The sequence below is a fragment of the Panicum virgatum genome, chromosome 3N, assembly GCF_016808335.1.
Source record: "Panicum virgatum strain AP13 chromosome 3N, P.virgatum_v5, whole genome shotgun sequence".
NCBI lineage: Eukaryota > Viridiplantae > Streptophyta > Magnoliopsida > Poales > Poaceae > Panicum > Panicum virgatum.
In genome coordinates, this window is record NC_053147.1 from 32,137,728 (window position 1) to 32,159,855 (window position 22,128).

General features: G+C 43.0%; 1 long non-coding RNA gene across 1 annotated transcript; it reads right to left on the reverse strand.

The window, feature by feature from the left end:
• Nucleotides 1–19,971: 19,971 nt before the first annotated feature.
• On the reverse strand, nucleotides 19,972–20,851 carry LOC120663304. The gene is made up of 2 exons (XR_005670464.1): nucleotides 20,750–20,851; nucleotides 19,972–20,658 (listed from the first exon to the last, which is right to left on the reverse strand). It is a non-coding gene; the product is annotated as an uncharacterized LOC120663304 (long non-coding RNA).
• Between the last annotated feature and the right edge of the window lie 1,277 nt (nucleotides 20,852–22,128).

Consider the following 22,128-nt stretch of genomic DNA (forward strand, 5'->3'; position numbering starts at 1 on the left):
CTCCTCAACAATCTCCTTGGAGGAGCTCCATGAAATCCACTTCTCCAAGCCGTCTAGGGAGCGGCAATTCCCAAGAGTAACAAGTCGATGACGCTTGCTTGAAGTTTCCTAAGTGTCACAAAGCTTAAACACTTGATGCAATGCACTAGGATGTTCTCACACTCACAAGAATGCAATCTCTAAGCAAGAATGTGTGAGAGAGGGATGGTTCAGCACTAAAGTGTCAAGAATGTAGTCCAAATGGCCAAGAGAGCCTCCCAAAGGCCGGGCATTGAGTATATACAGACATCCCCTAAAAAACTAGTCGTTACACTCTTTTCTGCATAATTGTGGACCGTCCGTGGTTCAAAAACCGGACTCTGCGCCCTTATAAACCAGTGAGTCAGAGTGCAATGATTGTGTGTTAGAACTAGCCGGTGGAGCGCTGGCGGACCGTCCGCGCCCTAGGGGCGGACCGTCCGCAGTTATAAGTTCTAAACCACTAGAGACGAATAAAGTCTCTGGTCACTTTTCAGAATGACCGGTGGACTGCCCGCACCCCAGGGGCGGACCGTCCGCCATTCATCCACAAATTCCACCAGAGACCCAAAACGTCTCTGGTACAAATGTCAAGTGACCGGCGGACCGTCCGCGCCCCAGGGGCGGACCGTCCGCCGTTCAGACAATCAGCACAACCAGAGATGCAACGTCTCTAGTACAATTTTGAGTTAGAGGGGCGGACCGTCCGCCCACCTAGGCCGGACCGTCTGCCTTATAAAAATCAAGCCCACCAGAGACCAACAACCTCTCTAATACAATTCTCAAATGTGTGGCGGACCGTCCGCCCCCTTGGGCCGGACCATCCGCACTAGACAGTCAGCACTCATTTTTGAAACTATTTTCAAACTTTTCAAAACATCGTTAGTCCTCATGCATGCATCTAGACATTTTGAGCAAAATGGAACTAAAGACCCGTCAAACATGAGTACACGACCCCTCTTGATAGTACAGCTATCTATCCAACAAATCCTGTTATTTTTCATCCACTAATCGCCTTATGACCAGTAAAATGCAAAAGCCCTATTCGATACCTTTGCCTTGAGGCCGAGCTTTGTACATCAACTCCAAAACATCGTATGATCACAATCAATTCCCTTTCATCCGTGGATCAACCTATACTCATTATCTCAAATGAAATTGTTAATCCACAAACCATTGTCATTAATTACCAAAACTCGAATTAGGGGCCTAGATGCTTTCAATCTCCCCCTTTTTGGTAATTGATGACAACACTAATTTTGGAGTGATAAAAAGAGTTCAAGTCAACTTTATACACAAGGTATAAGGTAGACTTGGAATTGAACTTTGGAAGAACTTACTCATTTTTCTTGAAAATTTCAGAATATGATATGAATAAATTCACCTAAGTTTGATGAGTAGAGAGAACTCCCCCTTGATATGTGCATATAATTTAGAAATTAAATCCAAGAGCACATATATATGTATTGAGAATTTTGACGGAGTTACCCCTACAAGTGGAAGTCTAGGCATAGAACATACAAGGTATATATAATATGACATTAACACGATTAACACAACCTCATCAAACCACAAAGATGAACATAATTGATAAGAGTATCATAAGCCAACGTAGTTCATCACGAATTACAAACCAAATCCGCAAATCAAGTTCAAATCACAAACAGAGTCCATGCAAGACATAAAACATAAATATGCAATGCAACAAAGTTCGACACAAATAACTCATGAGTGGCAAGCGGAAGCAAAGCGAATAATCTCAAGCAAAGTCCATGAGCTCCTCCTAGATCCAAGCATGCATCACTCCAAGCGTCCTTCTCCCCCTTTGGCATCAATTGCCAAGAAGATCAATCCATCGGTGGCGGAGGCGGTGGTGGTGGGTAGAAGGGCTGATGCGGGTAAAACTCAGGAGGCAGCACTGGAGCCGGAAAGACTGAGTAGAAGTGATCGGAGAACCCCGAGAAAGTAGTGTTGAATGTGTCAAAGCACTGCTCTAACTGCTGCTGTCTTGCCTCAAGCTGCTGGAACTGCTCAGAAGAAGGTATGTCCTCAAAACGAGAGTCCAAAGCTGCTATATCTGAGTGGAGACCCTCCTGAACTCCTCTCATCTGGGCCATCATAGGCTGGAACATGTTGTCATGAAGATGCTGAGTCATCTGCTGTTGCATATTCTGAAAACCAAGATTCATCTGACTCTGCATCTGACAGGTCAAGCCCTCAATCTGATTGGTCATCCCCTGCTGCATGGATGCAAAGTATGAATCAAAATATCCAGCTGGAGAAGCCCACTATGGCTGCACTAGAGGCTGTGGAGGTGACATAGCATGCTGTGCTGCAGCTGCTCCCATGTGAGCATCATCATCACCATCACCATCATCATCATCATGCTCATGTTCTTCCTCATCCATGTCATCACCTGGGAAGGGAGTCAAGGGCCTCAAGAGAAAAGCGGTGTCATTCTTGAACGGCCTGAATGGAGTGTGCTTGCACTCACAAATACCTCTGAAACTAGTCTTGGCCTTGATGATGGACATGATGTAAGGTGCAAAGTAGAGGTTTATCTCAAGGTTCAGTCTCAGATCTGCCAACTGATACATGATAAGAGCAATAATATTGATTCTATTTCCATTCATCACATGAGAGATCATATTCCAGTAGAGACCTCTAATCTTGACCTTGTTTCCAGGCTACTCTTGCAATTTTATTAATGACTGCAGGATGATGCCTAAGACCTTGGATGCCCCCAAACACTCTAGGAATCCTGACATTTGCAGGCTCATAATAGATAGGATAATCATTCTCATCTAGAAGGTTTTCCAACACAATGTTCACACTTTGCTCACTTGTTATAAAATCATAGTCTAACTAGTTTGCAGCAGCAAATTGAGCAAAGCTAGCATAGTTTGTTCTCTTGCCAATTGTCCTCCAAATTTTTTCTTCTTCCATGCTAATCTCTAGAGTGGCATAGAACTGGCGGATTACAGTTTCATTCCAGTCACATCTATGCTGATGAAAATTGGCTAGACCCATAGTCTCAAATCTATCAACTAGCTCTGTCATGACTGGCTGTGATCTCATATAGGTTAGATCTATGGTCTGATGTTTAATGACTGTTTTCTTAACAATATGACCAAAGAATGCATCTTGTTGTACCTCAGTTCTGAAATAGAGGATGTTGGTGTCGCGTGGAACATTGAGCTGGTTCACTGATCTTGCATTAGCATATGACTCAGCCGTCCACTGCTTGCTAGGAAGGTCTAGCCCCATAAGATCAGTGACATCATCCTAGTCACCCTCAACATCTTCCTATGAGGAGGCATCTCCAACACCCCCAACTGATGATGCAGCAGCCAAATCACTTTGGTTAGGAGCATAGTCCTCATCATCTCCATCTCTTTGCCTTTTGGAGGATACAACCTTCTTGATCTTGAAAGTAGTGGCCTTTTGGATCTTCCTAGGTGGCCTGAGATCAATGATTAATCACAATAATAATTATCCACGCATTAGAATTAAACCACAAAGAGACATGTCAATTCAGCAGTAATTCTGAAAATTTTGACACTAGCGGACCGTCCGCACTCTGAACGCGGACCACCAGCGGTTTACTGAACCACCAGCGCGGACCATCCGCGATTAGCAGGCGGACTGTCTGCGACCCATATGTTCTGCACAGTGACTGAAAATCGCCCAAAATTTGATTCATCCATAATTTGAGTTCTAGATCAAATCTACCAACCAAATTGTAGCCACAATATCTCCTCAACACTAGCAACAAGATCCCCCAATTGATTTCACAAATCCATGGTCCAAAAAGAGATCAGAGCACCCCAATCCCTAGCCTCTTTCATGATGAAATCCAAGAACATAAGGAGAGGAATCAATGAAATACCGAGAGGACATGATGGAGAGTTGCAAGAAGAGTCCGGGGATGCGCTCGGACCGTCCGGGAACCACGACAAACGTCCTCCCCCTTGAAGGTTCCTCCCACGTGCTGAGGGTGAAAGAGATGGTGGAGAGAGGCTTTTGGTCGGGTTTGGTGGGGTGAATGAGACTTGTGCATATAAGTCCACGGGTGGCTAGCCCCACCATTCTGCGCAGGCACGGACTGTCCGCCTTTATAATTTCTGATGCATCACTCGACTGGAATAGTCTCTGGGATAATATTTCTCAAAATGGGCAGACCGTACGCAAGACTCCAGCGGATAGTCCGCAGTTGCCCTGTTGGCACTCCACGCGGACAGTCCGCGGACAACTGGCGTACCATCCGTAGTTTCCTTTCTACTGCCATTTCAATTCTGCAGAGCCTCTGGTGACAAGCCATTATGAACGGCGGATCGTCCGCCTCTTACCCGCGGACCGTCCGCGCTACCAAAATTCTGACAGCTCTGAATTTTGCCAACTTTCATAATTCCAACTTCAATTTGGGATCATTGCTCAAATAAAATTCTAAAAATCTCAAAACTAGCATGAATACCATCCAAAGACTAATATGAGCAAGTATCAACAAGAAATCAAAAATAAATCGAGTAAAATCAAGAAAGCTTATAAATGACTCAAAAAATCCTCAAAAATTTAAAAAAATGCAACAAGAGATGCATTGAAGAACCACATGCCATATGTACTAGTTTTCAAGCCACATTTGAGAAGTCGATGATATTTAGCTCATTTCTCAACTTGCAAAACCGAGATTCATCCAAAGGCTTGGTGAATATATCAGCTAATTGATCATCCGTGCCAATTCCATCAATCTTGATATCACCCTTGTTTATATGATCTCTAAGAAAATGATGACGGATATTAATATGCTTGGTTCTTGAATGTTGCACCGGATTAGTTGCATTTTTCACGGCGCTTTCATTATCACACAATAAGAGAATCTCATCAAACTTCACACCAAAATCAAGAAGAGTTTGCTTCATCCATAATAATTGTGCACAACAACTTCCGGCCGAAATATATTCCGCTTCGACGGTTGAAAGAGCCACGGAATTTTGCTTATTTGAAGACCAAGATATAAGAGACCTTCCAAGAAATTGACAACCATCGGAAGTGCTTTTCCTATCAACCTTCCACCCGGCATAATTCGAATCCGAAACTCCAACCAAGTCAAAATGAGCACCCTTGGGATACCATAAACCAATATTTGGAGTAAACTTCAAGTATCTCAAGATCTTTTTGACGGCCGTCAAATGACATTCTCTAGGTGCGGCTTGAAATCGTGCACACATGCAAATACTAAACATGATGTTGGGCCTAGATGCGGTCAAATAAAGCAAACTACCAATCATAGAATGGTAAAGTTTTTGATCAACCGGGTTACCTCCCTCATCTAGGTCGAGATTCCCATTGGTGGCCATAGGAGTCTTGATTGGTTTTGCATCTTTCGTACCAAATTTCTCCAAGATATCCTTCACATATTTAGATTGACACACAAAGGTGCCATCCTTGAGTTGCTTGATTTGAAGTCCAAGAAAGAAACTCAATTCACCAATCATGGACATCTCAAATTCCCTAGACATCATTTCACCAAATTCCTCACAAAAACTTGGGTTAGTTGAACCAAAGATAATATAATCAACATAAATTTGGCAAACAAACAAATCCTTACCAATAGCTTTAGTGAACAAGGTAGTATCAACCTTACCAATTTTGAAGCCCTTAGAAATAAGAAAATCCCTCAATCTTTCATACCAAGTCTGTGGAGCTTGCTTAAAACCATAGAGAGCTTTAGAGAGCTTGTATACATGATTTGACTTCTTAGGATCTTCAAAACCGGGAGGTTGCTCAACAAATGCAAGTTCACTAATCTTGCCATTCAAGAAAGCACTATTCACATCCATTTGATAAAGTTTTATGCTGTGAGAGCAAGCATAAGCCATTAAAATTCTAATAGCTTCTAATCTAGCAACGGGAGCAAATGTTTCACCAAAATCTAAACCTTTGACTTGAGTGAAGCCTTGAGCCACCAATCTTGCTTTGTTTCTCACAACCATTCTATCTTCATTTTGCTTGGTTCTAAAGACCCATTTAGTACCAATGACATTATAATTTTTGGGCCTCTCCACTAGATCCCAAACTTGATTCCGGGTGAAATTATTCAATTCTTCATGCATAGCATTCACTCAATCCGGATCCCTCAAAGCTTCATCTACACGGTTAGGTTGAAGAAAAGATACAAAAGAATAGTGTTCATAAAATGAAGCAATGCGAGATCAAGTTTGGACACCCTTACTAATATAACCCATTATTTGATCCACAATATGATCCTTTGCAAGAACATGATGAATTTTTTGAGCAACAATGGGCTCTTGAGTTGATGTAGAAGGTGAACTAGATGAACCCACTTGATCTTGTACTTGAGAATCATCATTACTTGAATCTTGAACAATTAGTTGTGCTTGATTATTTGGGATAGAGGTTGAAAGATTTACTCTAATAGAAATAGAAGGACCATCTTCATCCTCATATTCTTCTCTTGGTCTAACATCACCAATTGACATATTCTTCATTGCATTTCTCAAGCCATCGCTTTTAACATCATCAAGATTATCTTGTTCATCATGAGACCCATTTTTTTCATCAAACTCCACATCATATGCTTCTTTAACGATGCCATGAGTTTTATTGTAGACCCGATAAGCCTTGCCACAAGATGAATGCCAAAGAAAAAAAACTTCATCACATTTACTTTGGAACTTTGATAACCAAGTTCCCTTCTTGAAAATATAGCATTTGCAACCAAACACTCTAAAATTTGGGATATTTGGCTTTCTTCCAATAAGCAATTCATATGGGGTCTTGTTATGAAATCTATGGCAATATAATCTATTAGAAGCATGACAAGCCGTGTTGATTGCTTCGGCCCAAAAACTATCCGAAACATTGTACTCGGAGAGCATTGATCTTGCAATATCAATCAAAGTTCTATTCTTCCTCTCAACAAGACCATTTTGCTCCGAAGTGTACTTGGTTGAGAACTCATGCTTGATTTCTTTTTCATCACATCATTCCTCAACTCTTGTGTTCCTAAATTCACTTCCATTGTCACTCCTCACTTTCTTCACCTTGAGCTGAAATTCATTCTCGGCCCTTGTTATGAATTTCTTGAATATGTCATATGTATCGGCCTTGTCATGAAGAAAGAAAACCCATTCATATCTTAAATAATCATCCACTACCACAAGACAATAGCAATTTCCTCCATTGCTTCTACATGTTGTAGGACCAAATAAATTCATATGCCATAATTCCAATGGTCTCTCGGTTGACATAACACTCTTGGAGGGATGATTGGTTTCCGGCTTGACATGCACTACATAACTTATCTTTTTCAAATTTCACATTCTTCAAGCCAACTACTAAATCATGCTTCAAGAGTCGGTTGAGTTGTTTTATTCCAACATGACCAAGTCTTCTATGCCATAACCAACCCAAAGATGATTGAGAGAACAAGCAAGTAGACAAATTGCCTCTCTAGTAGCAAAATCCACAAGATATACATCCTCATGTCTAAATCTCGTAAAGATGTGATCATTTCCATCCAAACTAGTCACTACAACATCATCTTTAGTAAAGCTACACTTATAACCAAAATCACAAAGTTGAGTGACCGACAAGAGATTAAACTTGAGAGAATCAACTAGCAATACTTTTGAAAGAGAATGATCACTTGAGATAGTAATTGTACAAATTTCTTTGATCTTGCCTCAGCCATTGTCAGCAAAGATGATATCACTATATCCAACCACATTATCATCAAGAGAGGAAAACATCTTTGGATCTCCGGTCATATGTTGAGTGCATCCACTATCAAGCACCCAATGTCTTCCTCCGGCCTTATAATTTACCTACAAAAGAGAAGTAACTCTTTTAGGTACCCAAATTTTCTTGGGTCCTTGGATGTTAGTGACCAAGATTTTAGGCACCCAAATGGCATTCATTTTAGTACCATATATAGGTAGCCCAACATATTTAGCACTAACACAACCCTTAGAATTCTTCATAAGAATATAGCTAAAATCAAAGGATATGACTTTGTTGTTTGTGCAATTCTTCTCATTATGGCCCATCTTCTCGCACTTTTCACAATATGGCCGTCCATCTTTCTTTACAAAAATGGTCTTCGTGTCATAAAAGGCCTTGTTGCCCTTCTTAGGAATATATCCAAGACCTTACCTATTCACGGTGAACTTTTAGCTTGACCAACAATAGTTGAATTTGGCTCTACTATCATAGCATTTTCTCTAATCATTGGTCAAACAAATCACCTCCTTCTTCAATTTTTCATTCTCCAAGACAAGTGACTCATCACAAGAGGATTTATCACTTGTGCTACATGAAGGGTTAGTAGAGCTAGATACACAACATGATTTGTAAGTTTCACTACTAGCCCCCATGCTCAACTCAGCCTTGTCTTTCTGATCAAGCAAGGTGTTGTGAGCTTCTTTAAGCTTCTCATAAGTTTCTTTAAGATTCTCATGAGAGGTCTTTAGCTCCTCATAGGAAGCTTGGAGTGAACTATACTTCAACTCTAAGTCCTTCAACTTTTCCTTTTCCTTGATCACAAGTTCACCGGCATCGGTGAATATGTCTACAAGATCATCATATGAAAATTCTTCAAGTTCATTATCTTGTAATACCTTTGCACCACCTTTTGCCATAAGACAATATGGTGTATAGAAGAGTGATGAAGCCTCCTTGATGGCGATCCCGGCAATTCCCTTGGATGGCTTCACATCATCATCATCATCATCATCATCATCATCATCATCGGAGCTTGCATCGGAATCCCACTCAACAAAATAGGCTTGACCATGTTTCTTCTTCTTGATGAACTTCTTCTTCTTCTTCTCATCATTTTTCTTGTGTTTCTTGTTCTTGTCATTCTTCTTGTTTGGACAATTTATGATGATATGACCCACTTCACCACATTGGAAGCATGTCTTGTCAACAAAAGGATTTTTCCTTGATGATTGTCCTCTCTTGCCAAAGTTCTTCTTGCTCATTATTCTATTGAACCTCTTGACAAAGAGAGCCATCTTCTCATCCGATTCTTCCTCATGACAACCATTTTCTTCTTCATTCTTGCCATCTTGAGCCTTGAAAGCCACACTTTTTTTTCTCATCAATTGTTCCACCATGAGCTTCATCTAGAGATTTTTTGAACATATCATGAGTAAGCACTTCTCCCAATATTTGTGTGAGAGTAGCGGTCTTCACATTTGACCTCACAAGAAAGGTCACAATAGTGTCATATTGTAACACCCTAATTTAAATTTCAGCATTTAATAGTAAATTTAATTGGCTTTATTTAATTTTCTAGGATTTAATTTGCTTAGCCTTGCATTTATAATTTATTTATTTTTTGCTTCATAAAGTAATTAAAATTTATTTTAGGGCTAACATGTTTGTGCATTCATGCTGGAGCATTGTTTTATTCGTTTGAATCCTAGGGTTGAATTCAAATAGTTTGAGTGTGGTTTGAACAAGAAAAGGAAAAGGAGAAACCCAGAAAAAGACAAACCCAGTCCGGCCCAACCTTTCTCCCCTTCCCCGCCAAAGCCCAACGCCAGTCCAACCCAACATCCCAGCAGCCCAGTCAACAAGCCCAGACGTCCAGCGCTCGGCCCGCTACCTCCCTCAGCCCAGCAACGGCCGGGCCTCCTCTTCCCCTTCCCCGCAAGTGACCCACACCCCAGCCTAGCTCGCTCCTTCCCTTCCCGCGTGGCCCGTTTCCCCGCTCGGCCGCTTAGCCCAGCAAGCCAGCGCCCTGCAGGCCGTCGCCCCTCGCGCTCGCCCAACGCAGCGCGCGCGTTGACCTCTTCTCTCCCTCTTCTCTCCCGCTGACCGCAAGGCCCCACCCATCAGCGCTTTTCTCTCCCCCTTCCTTTCTTCTTCCCCACGCAAAGCCCGCCCGAGCTCGCCGCCGCGATCCTCACTTCCCCGCGTGGAAACCCGCTGCCCCAGATCCCTGTCCTTCTCCTTTAACTACCCTGCGACCCCCCACGCCGCATCTCCTCACTTCTCCCCTCTGCAGCCACCCTCAAACCCTAGCGCAGTACCGCCGCCATCGCCCCGATGAGCAGAGGTGCTCCGCCGCCTCAATTCCCCACCGTCCGTGCCACTCTAGCCACGCTGCCCAGTTCGCCAGTACCGCCCGAGGCCGCTGCGTCTGGCCATCGGATCCAGAAGCCCTGAGGTGCCCTTCCCCGACCCCTCCGCGTGCGCCTTCCCTCCTCTGCCGCCGGTGAGTAGTTTCGCCGCCACGATTCTACGCCGCAGGTACTTCCCAGATCCACACCAAGCCCGTCCGTGAAGCTCAGATGCCCGGGGCCCGCTGCAGCGCCCTCGTCCATGAGCTCCACCCGTGCGCCGCCGCAGGACCCCAACGTCGGCACCCCTGCACGACAACACAGCTCAATACCGAGCCTCGGCGGGCATCAGTACCTCCTTCTCATCCTTTTGCGCTAGCTGTCGCAACCAGTAGGTCCTTCCTGAGCCCAGAACGCCACGTGGCGTCGAGCACCGCCACGCAGACCCGCCACCGTAGCTGCGCTCGCCGTTGCAGGCCTCCCCATGCCCAGATAATGCCCTAGATCGATCACGCATGCCACGTAGTGCATCCTTGACCCAAATCCCGGCCAAATCGACCCGAAACGTCGAGAATTACGAACTCCGGCGAGTTCCCAGCGTGGCGCCACCGCGGGACCACTGTCCCAGCGAGCCCTGCCGCCGCCGTCGATCGGATCGGCCCTGAGCCGCCCGATCTAAACCGGACGATCCAGTTTAGACCGTGCTCCGTTTAGATCTGAGCCGCCAGATCTGAATCCAATGGATCAGATCTAAGGATACCCCTTTGCCCTGACTTTTTTGCTAAACAGCCCCTCCTTTTCCTTGTAATCAACCCGCGGTCCTAGACAGTTCAGAAGTAATTACAGTTGGGCCCAGTTTTTAGCGTTTTAGCCCCTCAGTTTTCCCAGATTAGAACCCGCGGTCCAAGCCCTGCAGTTTTATGTGTTAGCCCCTAGATCTACCCATTCATTACGTTTTAGTCCTTAGTTTTTGTGCAGAAGCCCATGGAAGTTAGTTTTTCTTGCAGAAAAGCCCTTAGACCTTGTTTTAAGCCTAGTTTTCGTGTTCTAGCTCCGTTTTAGGTGTTCTTTATGTCCACGCGATCGTTGTAACGCGTAGAATAGTTCTAGCTTAGTTTTGTTCGCTATTTTTATGTATTGTTGTACTATTTCTTAGCTTTTGCTCTTGTTTGCATGTATGTGTATATGCTCGACTTGTTTTGGCGTTGCGATCGTGAGTACTAGGAGCCATCTTTAGAGCAGTTTGAGCAGCAGAAGAACTTTGAGGAAGGCAAGTATAACATGAACAACACCCATCACCTTTAATTACAATTTCATACTGCATTTTAATTCTGTATGCCTATAAGGACTTTACTAGCCACTTTATATCCTTTATATATATCCCTTGGGTTGCATTTTGGTTAGTTGTGCTAGGTTGCTGCGCTATAACACACTTGGTCCTTTTTAATTAATTTGATTAATGGTATATGCAACTTAATTCTGGGAGTGGCCCATTTGAGTGGCTCACGTCTCGTTAAAAATTAGTTTTTATAAAAACATGGTTTAGGGGGCCAGCACGGTGCTTAGTGCTTGGTTGGCCACTCTCCATAAGGACTGGTTCATAGAGCGACAACCTGGGACAACAGCGCTACCACAAGACTGGAATGGGACGGTCTTTTCTTACTAATTAGGTCTTTTTGGTTTGGAGTAACTTACCTGCAGGGCAAAGGGTGGTAAGCTTCAATGGTCCCTACTCCTCCAGCTTGGTCTGTGCTTGGTCTGTGCACCTGTGCTTGTACCCCCGAGGGGTGGGCCCCATCGTCGCCAATCCAACTCTTCACGGTTACACCTTACCAATGAGATTCTTTGTAACGGCCTCGTAGTGAGTTTGTTAGTCATCTCACATACGGAAGTGTGATGAACAACTAGCGTAACTCACGACTTGTGGGTAAAGATGTGCAACCTCTGCAGAGTGTAAAACTGGTATACTAGCCGTGCTCACGGTCATGAGCGGCCCAGATCCTCCTTTTGATTAGTGGGGTTATCTTCCATTGGTTAGGAGGGTTTCCCCGGGTGGCTTGGTTTGGTTTGGTTCTCAGTAGCATCATAATTAATACTGATTAATTTCTAAATAACTGGGTTTATAGTAATTCATCAACTTGTAGTAAATAGCTATAATAAAACTTTGCCAAGACTTAAAAGCTAATGCAGTTGAGTCAGCCAACCTTAGAGCCTCATAGTTTGTGTTATACTTGTTGAGTACGAGTTGTGTACTCACTCTTGCCTCCTCTATACTTTTTCCTCTTGTTCTTTTGGGGACACTCTACTGCTACTCAGTTCCTGTCGACACGAGGGAGTTAACTCAGAGCTACCAGGAGTACAAGGACTTCTAGGCGTTCGTCTTCCAGTCGACGTCCCTGTGGCGCCCAGCTTCCGAGTTTCATACTTGTACTTTATGCTTCCGCTATATCAGACATAGTTCACTCAGAGCTACCAGGAGTACAAGGTCTTCTAGGTGTTCGTCTCCCAGTCGACGTCCCTGTGGCGCCCAGCTTCCGAGTTTCATACTTGTACTTTATGCTTCCGCTATATCAGACATTTTGTCATTAATATAATAAATAACATTCATACTCGCTTTAATATATCTTTTTACATGATATGTGCTGTGATATACTGTTCATTCTGTTGTATATATGTGTGACTTGATCCTGGCACATATATGATTGCTCGGTTTATGTCCTTTTATAAACCGGGTGTTACACATATCTCTCTGGAAGACTTCTAAGGAACTTGTGAGAGAAATCCGCATCCGGCACTTCAAATCCAAGACCTTTGAGCTCATTCACAATATCATTTAACCGGTTGAACATCTCGGCTATACTCTCATCCTTCTTCATGGCAAATTCACTAAATTTTCCTTTGAGCACACACAACTTTGCCTCTTTAACGCTTGATGTGCCCTCATGAATTTCCATGAGATTTTTCCATATCTCATTTGCATTTGTGAGGCTTTTAACTTTATTGAACTCACTTACATCAAGAGCACTAAATAGCACATTTACCCCTTGATCATTTAGCACCTCATTTTCCTCATCTACTGGGGTCAAATTCTTTACATCTAGGATGACATACCCATCATTCACAACTCTCCATAATTTTCTACTCATATCCTTGAAAAGAGCCGACATCCTAATTTTTCAATAGTCATAATTGTTTCCATCAAAGAAAAGTGGCTTCCCAACATGAATACCATTATCACTAATCATTATTCTACTCCAAGATGGTTAAATTCGCAATTAAGGAGTACTTAGCTCTGGTACCATGAAAGCATCTAGGCCTCAAGTGGGTTTTGGAGTATTGTTTGGATATGTTTGAAAATTTGTGCTTCATCTTATAAAAACATATTCGTCTCTATCGTATTAAGGACTGTGGACTTGAGACACTTGTATTGTGTGCTACTTGGTGTATTTATCATGTTTTAAATGCATAAGAAATGTTTATGATAGTGTGAAATTTTTATGAGATGTGATGCTTATGTTTCAGCTTTGGGCTGTGTTGGCTGTCTCTGACCGGTCTGACAAGTCAGAGGGACCGGTCCGACCGGTCTAAGCCGTGTGGTGTGCTGGCTGGTGTGGACCAGTCTGACCGGACCCTGTGACCGGTCTGACCGGTCTGTGGCAGCAGCACTGCTTTTATGTTTACTTGTGTGCTTTACATGTCATATTGCATCACGAGTTATTTTATAGTGCTCACACACACTTGTTGCACCCCACGGATGCTGAGATTTAGGGGGAGTCTCATTTGTGCTCAATATGTGCAATTTGGCATGTGAAGCCAAATTATGATGAATTCCATTCATATGCACATATTGAGGGGGAGCTCTAACTAAATCTGAGAATTCAAAAGTTTATTGAATATTTTTTGTAAGCTTTAATCGGGTTGTCATCAATCACCAAAAAGAGGGAGATTGAAAGCATCTAGGCCCCAAGTGGGTTTTGGAGTATTGATTGACAACACAATTAAAGGACTAACTTATTTGCATGAGATTATGAGCAGGAATTTAGTTGAGAAATTTGTATGAAATAAGAATGGCGCATGTGTTGCAAGCAAGTGTGATTATCCCATTGGCATAATATATTATGTGACAAGCAAAGCAAGAAAAGAAAGGAGCAAGGTATTCATGGTTGATATAAAGGCTCTAATATTTGCGAAGGCTTGTTCAATTTATAATGGGATTCAAAATAACAAGTAAATGTTTTGTGAATGAGATGTGATATGCTTATGTATAGTCTAAAATATGGAAGAACTTGTCACTTGTGATCAATAGTTGTTAACAAAAGAAGCAAGCAAGGCAAAAGTGAATGAGATATGAGCTTATGCAAAGATAACGTCTCAAAATGGAAAGCTTGCATATGTGATTGAGTTGAGAATTCGAATTGATAAAGAAGATTTCATGCATGACACAAATCAACATGAATTCAAGATGGACGGCTAGGATAAAGGTAGAGAACCGAGAGGCGTGTTTCAAGAGGCTACGCAAGCGACGGCTTGGGGGAACAAAGAAACCGATACGGGTCAAAGGCCAGAGATCCTTGAGTCATGGAGAGATCTATGTTGAAGAGTGTCATTATTCAAGTAAAGGAAGTGACTTGTGAATCAAGATGGATTTCATTCCTATGCAAATTGAAGATTCAAAGTCACTAGCCCAAAGCGGGCGCGCTCAAAAAATGAAGATGTTGATGCTCTCACGGATTGATCGAAGAAAGGTCGGCATGATCATAATGCGAAGCTCAAGTGGTGATTGTGGTAATTGTATATTTCATTTAAGCACTTGAGTATAGGTATGCCGTACTATCAAGAGGGATGCCACATCAGTGGGTTTAGACAACACCAAAAGTGCTCATAGCAATCCCTAGAGAGTTTAGCCTAAGAAGAGAGAGCTAACTGCAAAAACCAGTAAGGGACCGGTCTGACCGGTCCCCTGGATCGGTCTGACCGGTCTGAGATGGCAGAGCCTCCAACAACTAGTTTTCAAAAGTGACCGGTCTGACTGGTCTAGCGGACCGGTCTAACACTGACAGGGGCAATGGCTAGTTTTTGTGAGAAGGGTATTTATACCCCATGACTTCACCCATTCGTGGGTGTTGATGCCATTCCACTTAGAACACATTTGAGAGCCTTGTGAGTACTTGGAGAGTCCTCCCCAACCTCTCTTTGTGAGAGTTGCTTGATTCAAGTTGAATCCTTGAGTTGGGTTGAGTGAATCCAATCCTAGAGAGTCATTTGAGCAAGAGAGATTGAGCCCTAGCTTTTGAGCACTTGAGGTTGCGTCGGCCAACTTGATTGAAGCATTTGTTACTCTTGGAGCATCGGCTCCTAGACGGCTAGGCGTCACCTTCTAGCTCCCAAGGTTGTGTTGAGCAGCGGCAAGTTTGTAGCAGCAGCAAGTTTATTGCAGCGGCGATCGTGTGCCACGAGGGCGCATGGTCATATAGTGGAGAGAGGAGATAGCTTGACCTTGGGGTCACCATAAGGTTTCTCAACAGAGAGTAGGATTCACACGTGGGTGCACGGGGTGAATCCGAACTTCGGTAAAACAAACCACCGTGTCACCTTTGCGTCATCTTTATTTCGGTTTGATTTACTTACCTTGCTTTATAGTCTTTGAGTTTGAATTGTGCTTCCGCTCGATCTACTTGGGTGTGCTCTACTTGTGTGTAGGGATCTATTTATATTGATAGAAATACTCTGCAAAATATACATTCTAAATTTCATATAGGTTCAAGCTCGAGAAGGGGATTATTCCTTTGCTATTGCTCTGTCTGTCTGCACAGACCGGTCTGACCGGTCCACCAGACCGGTCCTGGCAGCTGATAGCAGGGTTAAGTGCTGAATTTTGAAGAAACACATATTCACCCCCCTCTACGCTACGACATAGTGTGATCAAGATCCTTTCAATTGGTATCAGAGCATTGGTCTCCGGATTGAAGCCTAACCGCTTGGAGAATCACAATGTCGACATTTTGTGAGGTACCGTTTGAGCCCCTTGGTATGAATGGCTCGAACTATATTTCTTAGTCCGCTCATATTCGTAATGTCTTAAGGACCATGGGTCCTTCCTTTGAGCGAGCTATTAAAACTAGTATTCTACCTAGAGATCTTAACAATTTGACAAATAAAGAGAAAGAATGCTTGTTGTGTAATCGTCGTGTCATTGACCTCTTGTTTGAAAGTATGGACAAAGATTTTGCAGATTCTATACAAGAGCAGAAGAAATTTTCGAAGATACGTCTTGATGCATATAATCTTTGGCAACTCCTTGAGGCAATATGCAAAGAGGATAGTGACGACGAGAATCAAGAAGAAGATGAAGAGTCACTAAAGGAGTATACTACTTCAGAAAACTACACTCATCCTCTTGTGACATCTTCCGATGATCAAGGAAGAAAAGAAAAGAAGTCTGCTGGTTCCCTGTTGGAACCGGTCTGACCAAGGGACGGCGCAAAGAGAGCAAAAATTGCTCCCAACGGCGATCAAGGCAAGCACAAGCTTCATATGAGTCAACATCTTCAAGTGATGTTGATCACAAGTGCTTGACTGCCGAAATCAAAAAAGAAGATAGCCAAGGAGTTGATCAAGCAATGAAATTCAAAGAAGAGCTTGATAAACTCAAGATCGTCTATGCCTCCTTGGTAAGAAAATCAGAACACTTATCTACTAACTCCTTATCTCGTATTGACTCTTTAGAGAAGGAGAATCAAGTGCTCAAAGCCAAGTTGGAGAAGCTCACTAGTGAGCATGTGACTTTGCAAGGAACTCATACGGAGCTTGAAAAATCCTATGAGAAGCTTGTGGACTCACATGTCTCACTTGAGGTGGCTCATGAGGTTATGGTTACAATGGTAAAGTCCTATGAACCTCCATCTCATACTTGCACATGCTCACAAGTTCAAATTGATTTGACTTGCACTAAACCATGTTGTTCTCAAGCAAGCCAATCTAGTATTGAGCAAGTATTTGTAGAATCTTGTGATGACTTCATTGCACAAGAAAATGAAGAACTTATGCATGAAGTAAAAAGGCTCAAAGAAGAAGTGATCAAGTTGAAGGGTACGGAGCAAGTGAGACCTTCTCAAGATAACCGCAATTCTGTGGTGAAGAAGCTTGAGAAGGGTTCAAACATCACTAGCTCAACTCTTCAACAAGATCAAAAGAGCATTAAGCACAAGATTCCATGAAAGAAGTCTCTAGGACGCATCAAGTGCTATAGATGCCTAGAGAAAGGGCAAGAATTGTCAAATCAAGCCCGATGGGGAAGTGTGACTCTCAAGGAGTCAAAGGAAGCTTCCGGAAAATAGAGTGCTTTGGATGTAGGAAAAAGGGACACACGATTCACTGTTGTCCTCAGCAGTTCAGGACTAACCAGACCAGTCACTCGCGACCGGTCAAACCGGTCCAGGCCAGTGCTGCTGGTGGACCCGTCAAGAAGCCCACAAAGCCTACTCTTCCACTCAAGAAGACTTGTGATGCTCAGAAGCATAAGAATAAAGTCAAGAGCATCTTCGTCAAGCTTAAACACCGTGTTTGCTACACTTGTCGAGCAAAAGGTCATATGAGCAAGGATTGCCCAAATGGTAATTTGCCTAACTCAAAACTTGCTCAATATGATTTTGCTAAGCTTGGAAAGGACAAGAAGAGCACTTATGCTACTAAGGTGATCAAATCACCCAATGTTAGCATAAGGGCAATTTGGGTTCCCAAGTCTATTGTGGCTTATATTGTAGGGCCCAACAAGAATTGGGCACCAAAGAAAGTTTAAATAAGTCACAGGTACATGGAGATGCATTGGAGAGCTTGGTTTATTGAAGTTTATTGTGTATTAAAGTTATTGGTTGTTGTATTTTGTAACGTCACGAATAAAATCCACAAACGCACTGATACCGCTGTAGCTTTCACCTAAGAGTATTCCCGGGTATCGTATCCACTAGGGAACGTGAGTACACTACCTACGGGTTTAGACTGTCCAAGGACACACACACTAGTGTAGGAGGATAGGAAAGAGAGGACTTTCTAAGATTTAGAATCTATATTTAGAAGAAGAAATCACGTCGCCGTTATACTTCGAGCTAAAGGTATCGACCGGCTTATACAAGCCGATAGTTCCAATATGTGCTCTATCCAATATCCGGACATGGAGGATTATTAAAAGGCTCGAACAGGACTGTCACCACCTGACGGCTACCTCTACAAACCATGGGACTATCAGACAACTGAGTGGTATAGTCCAGCCTAGACACCACGTCTACGCCTTTCCCTACTAACTCTAGAGGCGTACAGGGTTATCTTTTTCTATCCGGAGCCCAACTCTAGAGTCAAATGCTACTCACTAGCATACACATCAACTAATATAAGACAGAGATGATAACTTGTGATCTAAACTCTAATTCTAAATAAGCAAAGAAAGTCTCGAACACTTACAACCGAATAAGCATCCGTCGAGGTACAAGCGGAGAAGAGCGCCGACAAGCCCGGCACATCCCCCGACTATCTCTCTCACTCTCATAGAGGTACAATTTGGAGAAGAGCGCCGTTGCCGGCGCCCCTCCTGAGTACCTCTACTCCTAAACTCCCTAAGACTATTCTCACTCAAGTGAGAAGAGATAGTGTGGTGTGTTGTGTGTGGTGAGTGTCTTCATTTGGACACCCTCCCCTTATATTTATAGGAGGGAACCACCAGCCATTCGCCTGAGAAATGAGCCAAACCGCCATTGGGGATCAACCACACCTCGCCACGTGTCATCTGAGAGGCGATGGGGCCCGTGGGCCGTCGCCATTAGGCCGGCCGACCTGGCTGGTTGGCCGACCGTGGGCTGGCTCCATTCGCCCCGGTCTTTGGTCAGAAGACTGTTAGGTGGGCCCCCATGTCATGTATATGGGTAAGGGCCTATGTTGAGTCAGTTTGGTAGCTCTGGTGGGCCCGTGGATCCTCGTGAATGCATCTGATTCGTCGAGAAGGTGTTGCCTCGGATTGATGACGTGTCACCTTGCTTATGGGCTGCGTCTCACTCTCATGTGCAGTTGCCAAGTGGGCCCTTTTGCCCTTTGGGCTTGCTTGTGCTTGGCCCAGGAATTTATGCCTTGGATAATATGCTTGTTACACGTAGTTTTGGCCCAAATTCACCTGCACACATTCTCAGACCAGCATCTGTGGAATTCATCAAATAATCATCCTATGCTAACATTTATTTCTTCTGATGCTTGACTTTTGCACGATAGTTGACGGTCAAAATGGGTCGTTAATGACCGTCAACATTGGCCAAGTTCAAGGAATAATTTTGCTTATCTTCATCCAATGTCATCTCGGTAACTCGTTTCTAATTTCAAATTACATTAGTCACTACAAAAAATCTAGGTTTCCATGACAAAATGATAAGGTCATGTAAAGTACAAAAATGGTCATAGAAAGTATCGCATGACAAAAATCTACCGTCATAAGGGTCATCACAAAAAGACAGTCACAAAATGTACCTTGTGACGATAAAAAGGTAAACTGTCACAGAATGTGAGGGCCTTATGTGACGATACATTATGGCGTCATATATTGTTGATATTATATGATGACTTAAACTATCACATAACGTTAGTCAAATCGTCTCAATTGGTACGCTCAGACCCTTATTTAGTATGTATATTGTTAGTCAAATCGTCTCAATTGGTGCGCTCAGACCCTTATTTAGTATGTATATTGTGACGAACTGACATCGTCATATGTTGCTATGCAGAATTGATGACCACAGATTCAGGACGAGCTGACATCGTCATATATATCGAGACCAGCCATTGTTGCCACAAATATACATTCATTCCATGAGCACACATTCACTCTCATCACAGGTCAAGAAGCACACATAACAGCGAAACCATCATCCACATACAATCGAAAGCATAATACATTACACACTGGTTTAAACATCACACAAGTACCAAGTTCTAGGTTTGATCACACACAGTTCCATCATACCAACTGAAGCACTTAAGGTGGACATAAGTTTCCAGAGTGCACATATAGTTCCGACAAAGATTTGTTGTTCTGGCAATGCAGCAAAAGACTAGGCAAAAGCCATCATCAATTCAAACATCATGTCGACCTACCACCAGCATCTTTCTGAAGATTGAGCATAGCTCGCAGTAGTGCATTAGTCTCTTCGAACTTGGTCTGCATCCCCTTCACCTCATCTTGGGTCTGGCGTAGTAAAGATTGGTTTTCTTCAAGTGCAGCTTGGTTTGCATGAATTGTGGCTTGTTGAGCCTGAATTTGTGCTTCCAATTGTTCCTGCTTCCTAGCAGATTCCTCTCTTTCTGCTTGGATTGTGGCCTCAAACTGAGAACGCAGTCATTCTTCTGTGGCTGATGTAGACCGAGCAGTCTTTGACACTGGAGTCACACCCATGTTCGGAAGGAAGGTTGATGAAGGACTGATCTGGCTAAGACTGTCAGCAACAATCTGAGTGGGAGACTTTTGTGCTTCACCTTCTTCTAGTTATCTGTCCTTCTCAGCTACCATTTCCTCCTACACAGAATAATTCCACTTATCAGGTACATTCATCTACAAATCTGCAACTGACTTGACTAAAGGACAGGATTCAAACTATTTAGATTACATATATCTGACTTGCATAATCAGTACGACCAGTTCGTGGACTAGTCATACATTCCCCAAAGAATTCAACAGCATCTGGTTCCCTATTGTTGTACTTAGCCCTCTGCAGCATTCATATAATATGGATTACAATTTTTTTGACGAAGGTAAAGAAAGTTGTCTACAAAATTATAACTAGAATACACTGGAACAGTTAGTTCTCATACCAGGCTATAACGGTGGGCGATATAGGATCTAGCTCTTGTCATTTGATGAAGCCGAACATTGCCTCGGTTACGTTTATTCACAGCACAATGCTTTTGCACCACAAATGCAGTTTTGGGGTTACATCCAGATGCACATTTTATAATTCATACTAACACAGGCAGACAGGATTGAAATAAACATAGCCAGACAATGCAAGAATGGACCTGAACTTTTGGGTCACACCAATATTCTACCAGCTTTTTCCATTCTTCTGCCTTCATTTTAGGTGGAGGTTCTTTGGCCAACAACTGTTCTCTTGTGAGTGATTCATCGAAGTATTTCTTTTTTATGAGACACCTTTGCTTCTTTACTCCCTTCTTAATGATATCATTGCATGCCTCTTTGCTCGGACCATCATTCCTGACATCCACACCAACCTTGACTGGAGCAAAAAATGACTTTGTAGATACAATTTTTCACAAAGGAAACTTGTATGGAACGAAAATGTTAGGAACAATGAAATAGTTATCTCACCGCTACTTTCCTAAGGACTTTTCCTACTTCTTCCTGCCCATCCGTATTTTTGTATTGTTTCCAAGATGTATAGATAGGTAGATTATCTATAAGGGCAACACCACACTCTGAGGCCAGTTTAGCTGCTTGAACTGGGACGTCAGGTCTCAGTTTCCCTTCAGTCACCTCGATAGTCATCTTGTTTCCTCGTCTAATCATCCTCTCTAAGCCATGACCCATGGTTTTCTTGCGGACATTCCTTGGTAGCACTGCATTCCCTACAAAAATATACAAGTGATTTATTATAGATGTTATAGTTATTGAATGGAGAAGACAATGCTAGCAAGGAAATATGGTGTTCCTGGAACTAAGTCTTCCTCTTGTTCTCCTTCATTTGTTTGAGCCTCTGAAGAGTTACCAACATCAAAGTGCTGACTTGGTTCATTGATTTCATTGCTTTGCCTAGAGCTCTGTTCTCCTGGCGAGTTGTTCGCAGCAGTGGACCTTGTTAACCTGCGAGGACTTGTGGAAGTAGGCATTGTGTTCACACTATTTGTAGGATTAGGCATTGTGTTTGTAGTCTGTGTGGTACTGTTTGTGGCAAACTGTTGCCCATTGGATCATGTGCTTCTTGTTGTGCTGGTGCCTGTAGATGCGATGTGTTGCAAATTTGTGGCAGTG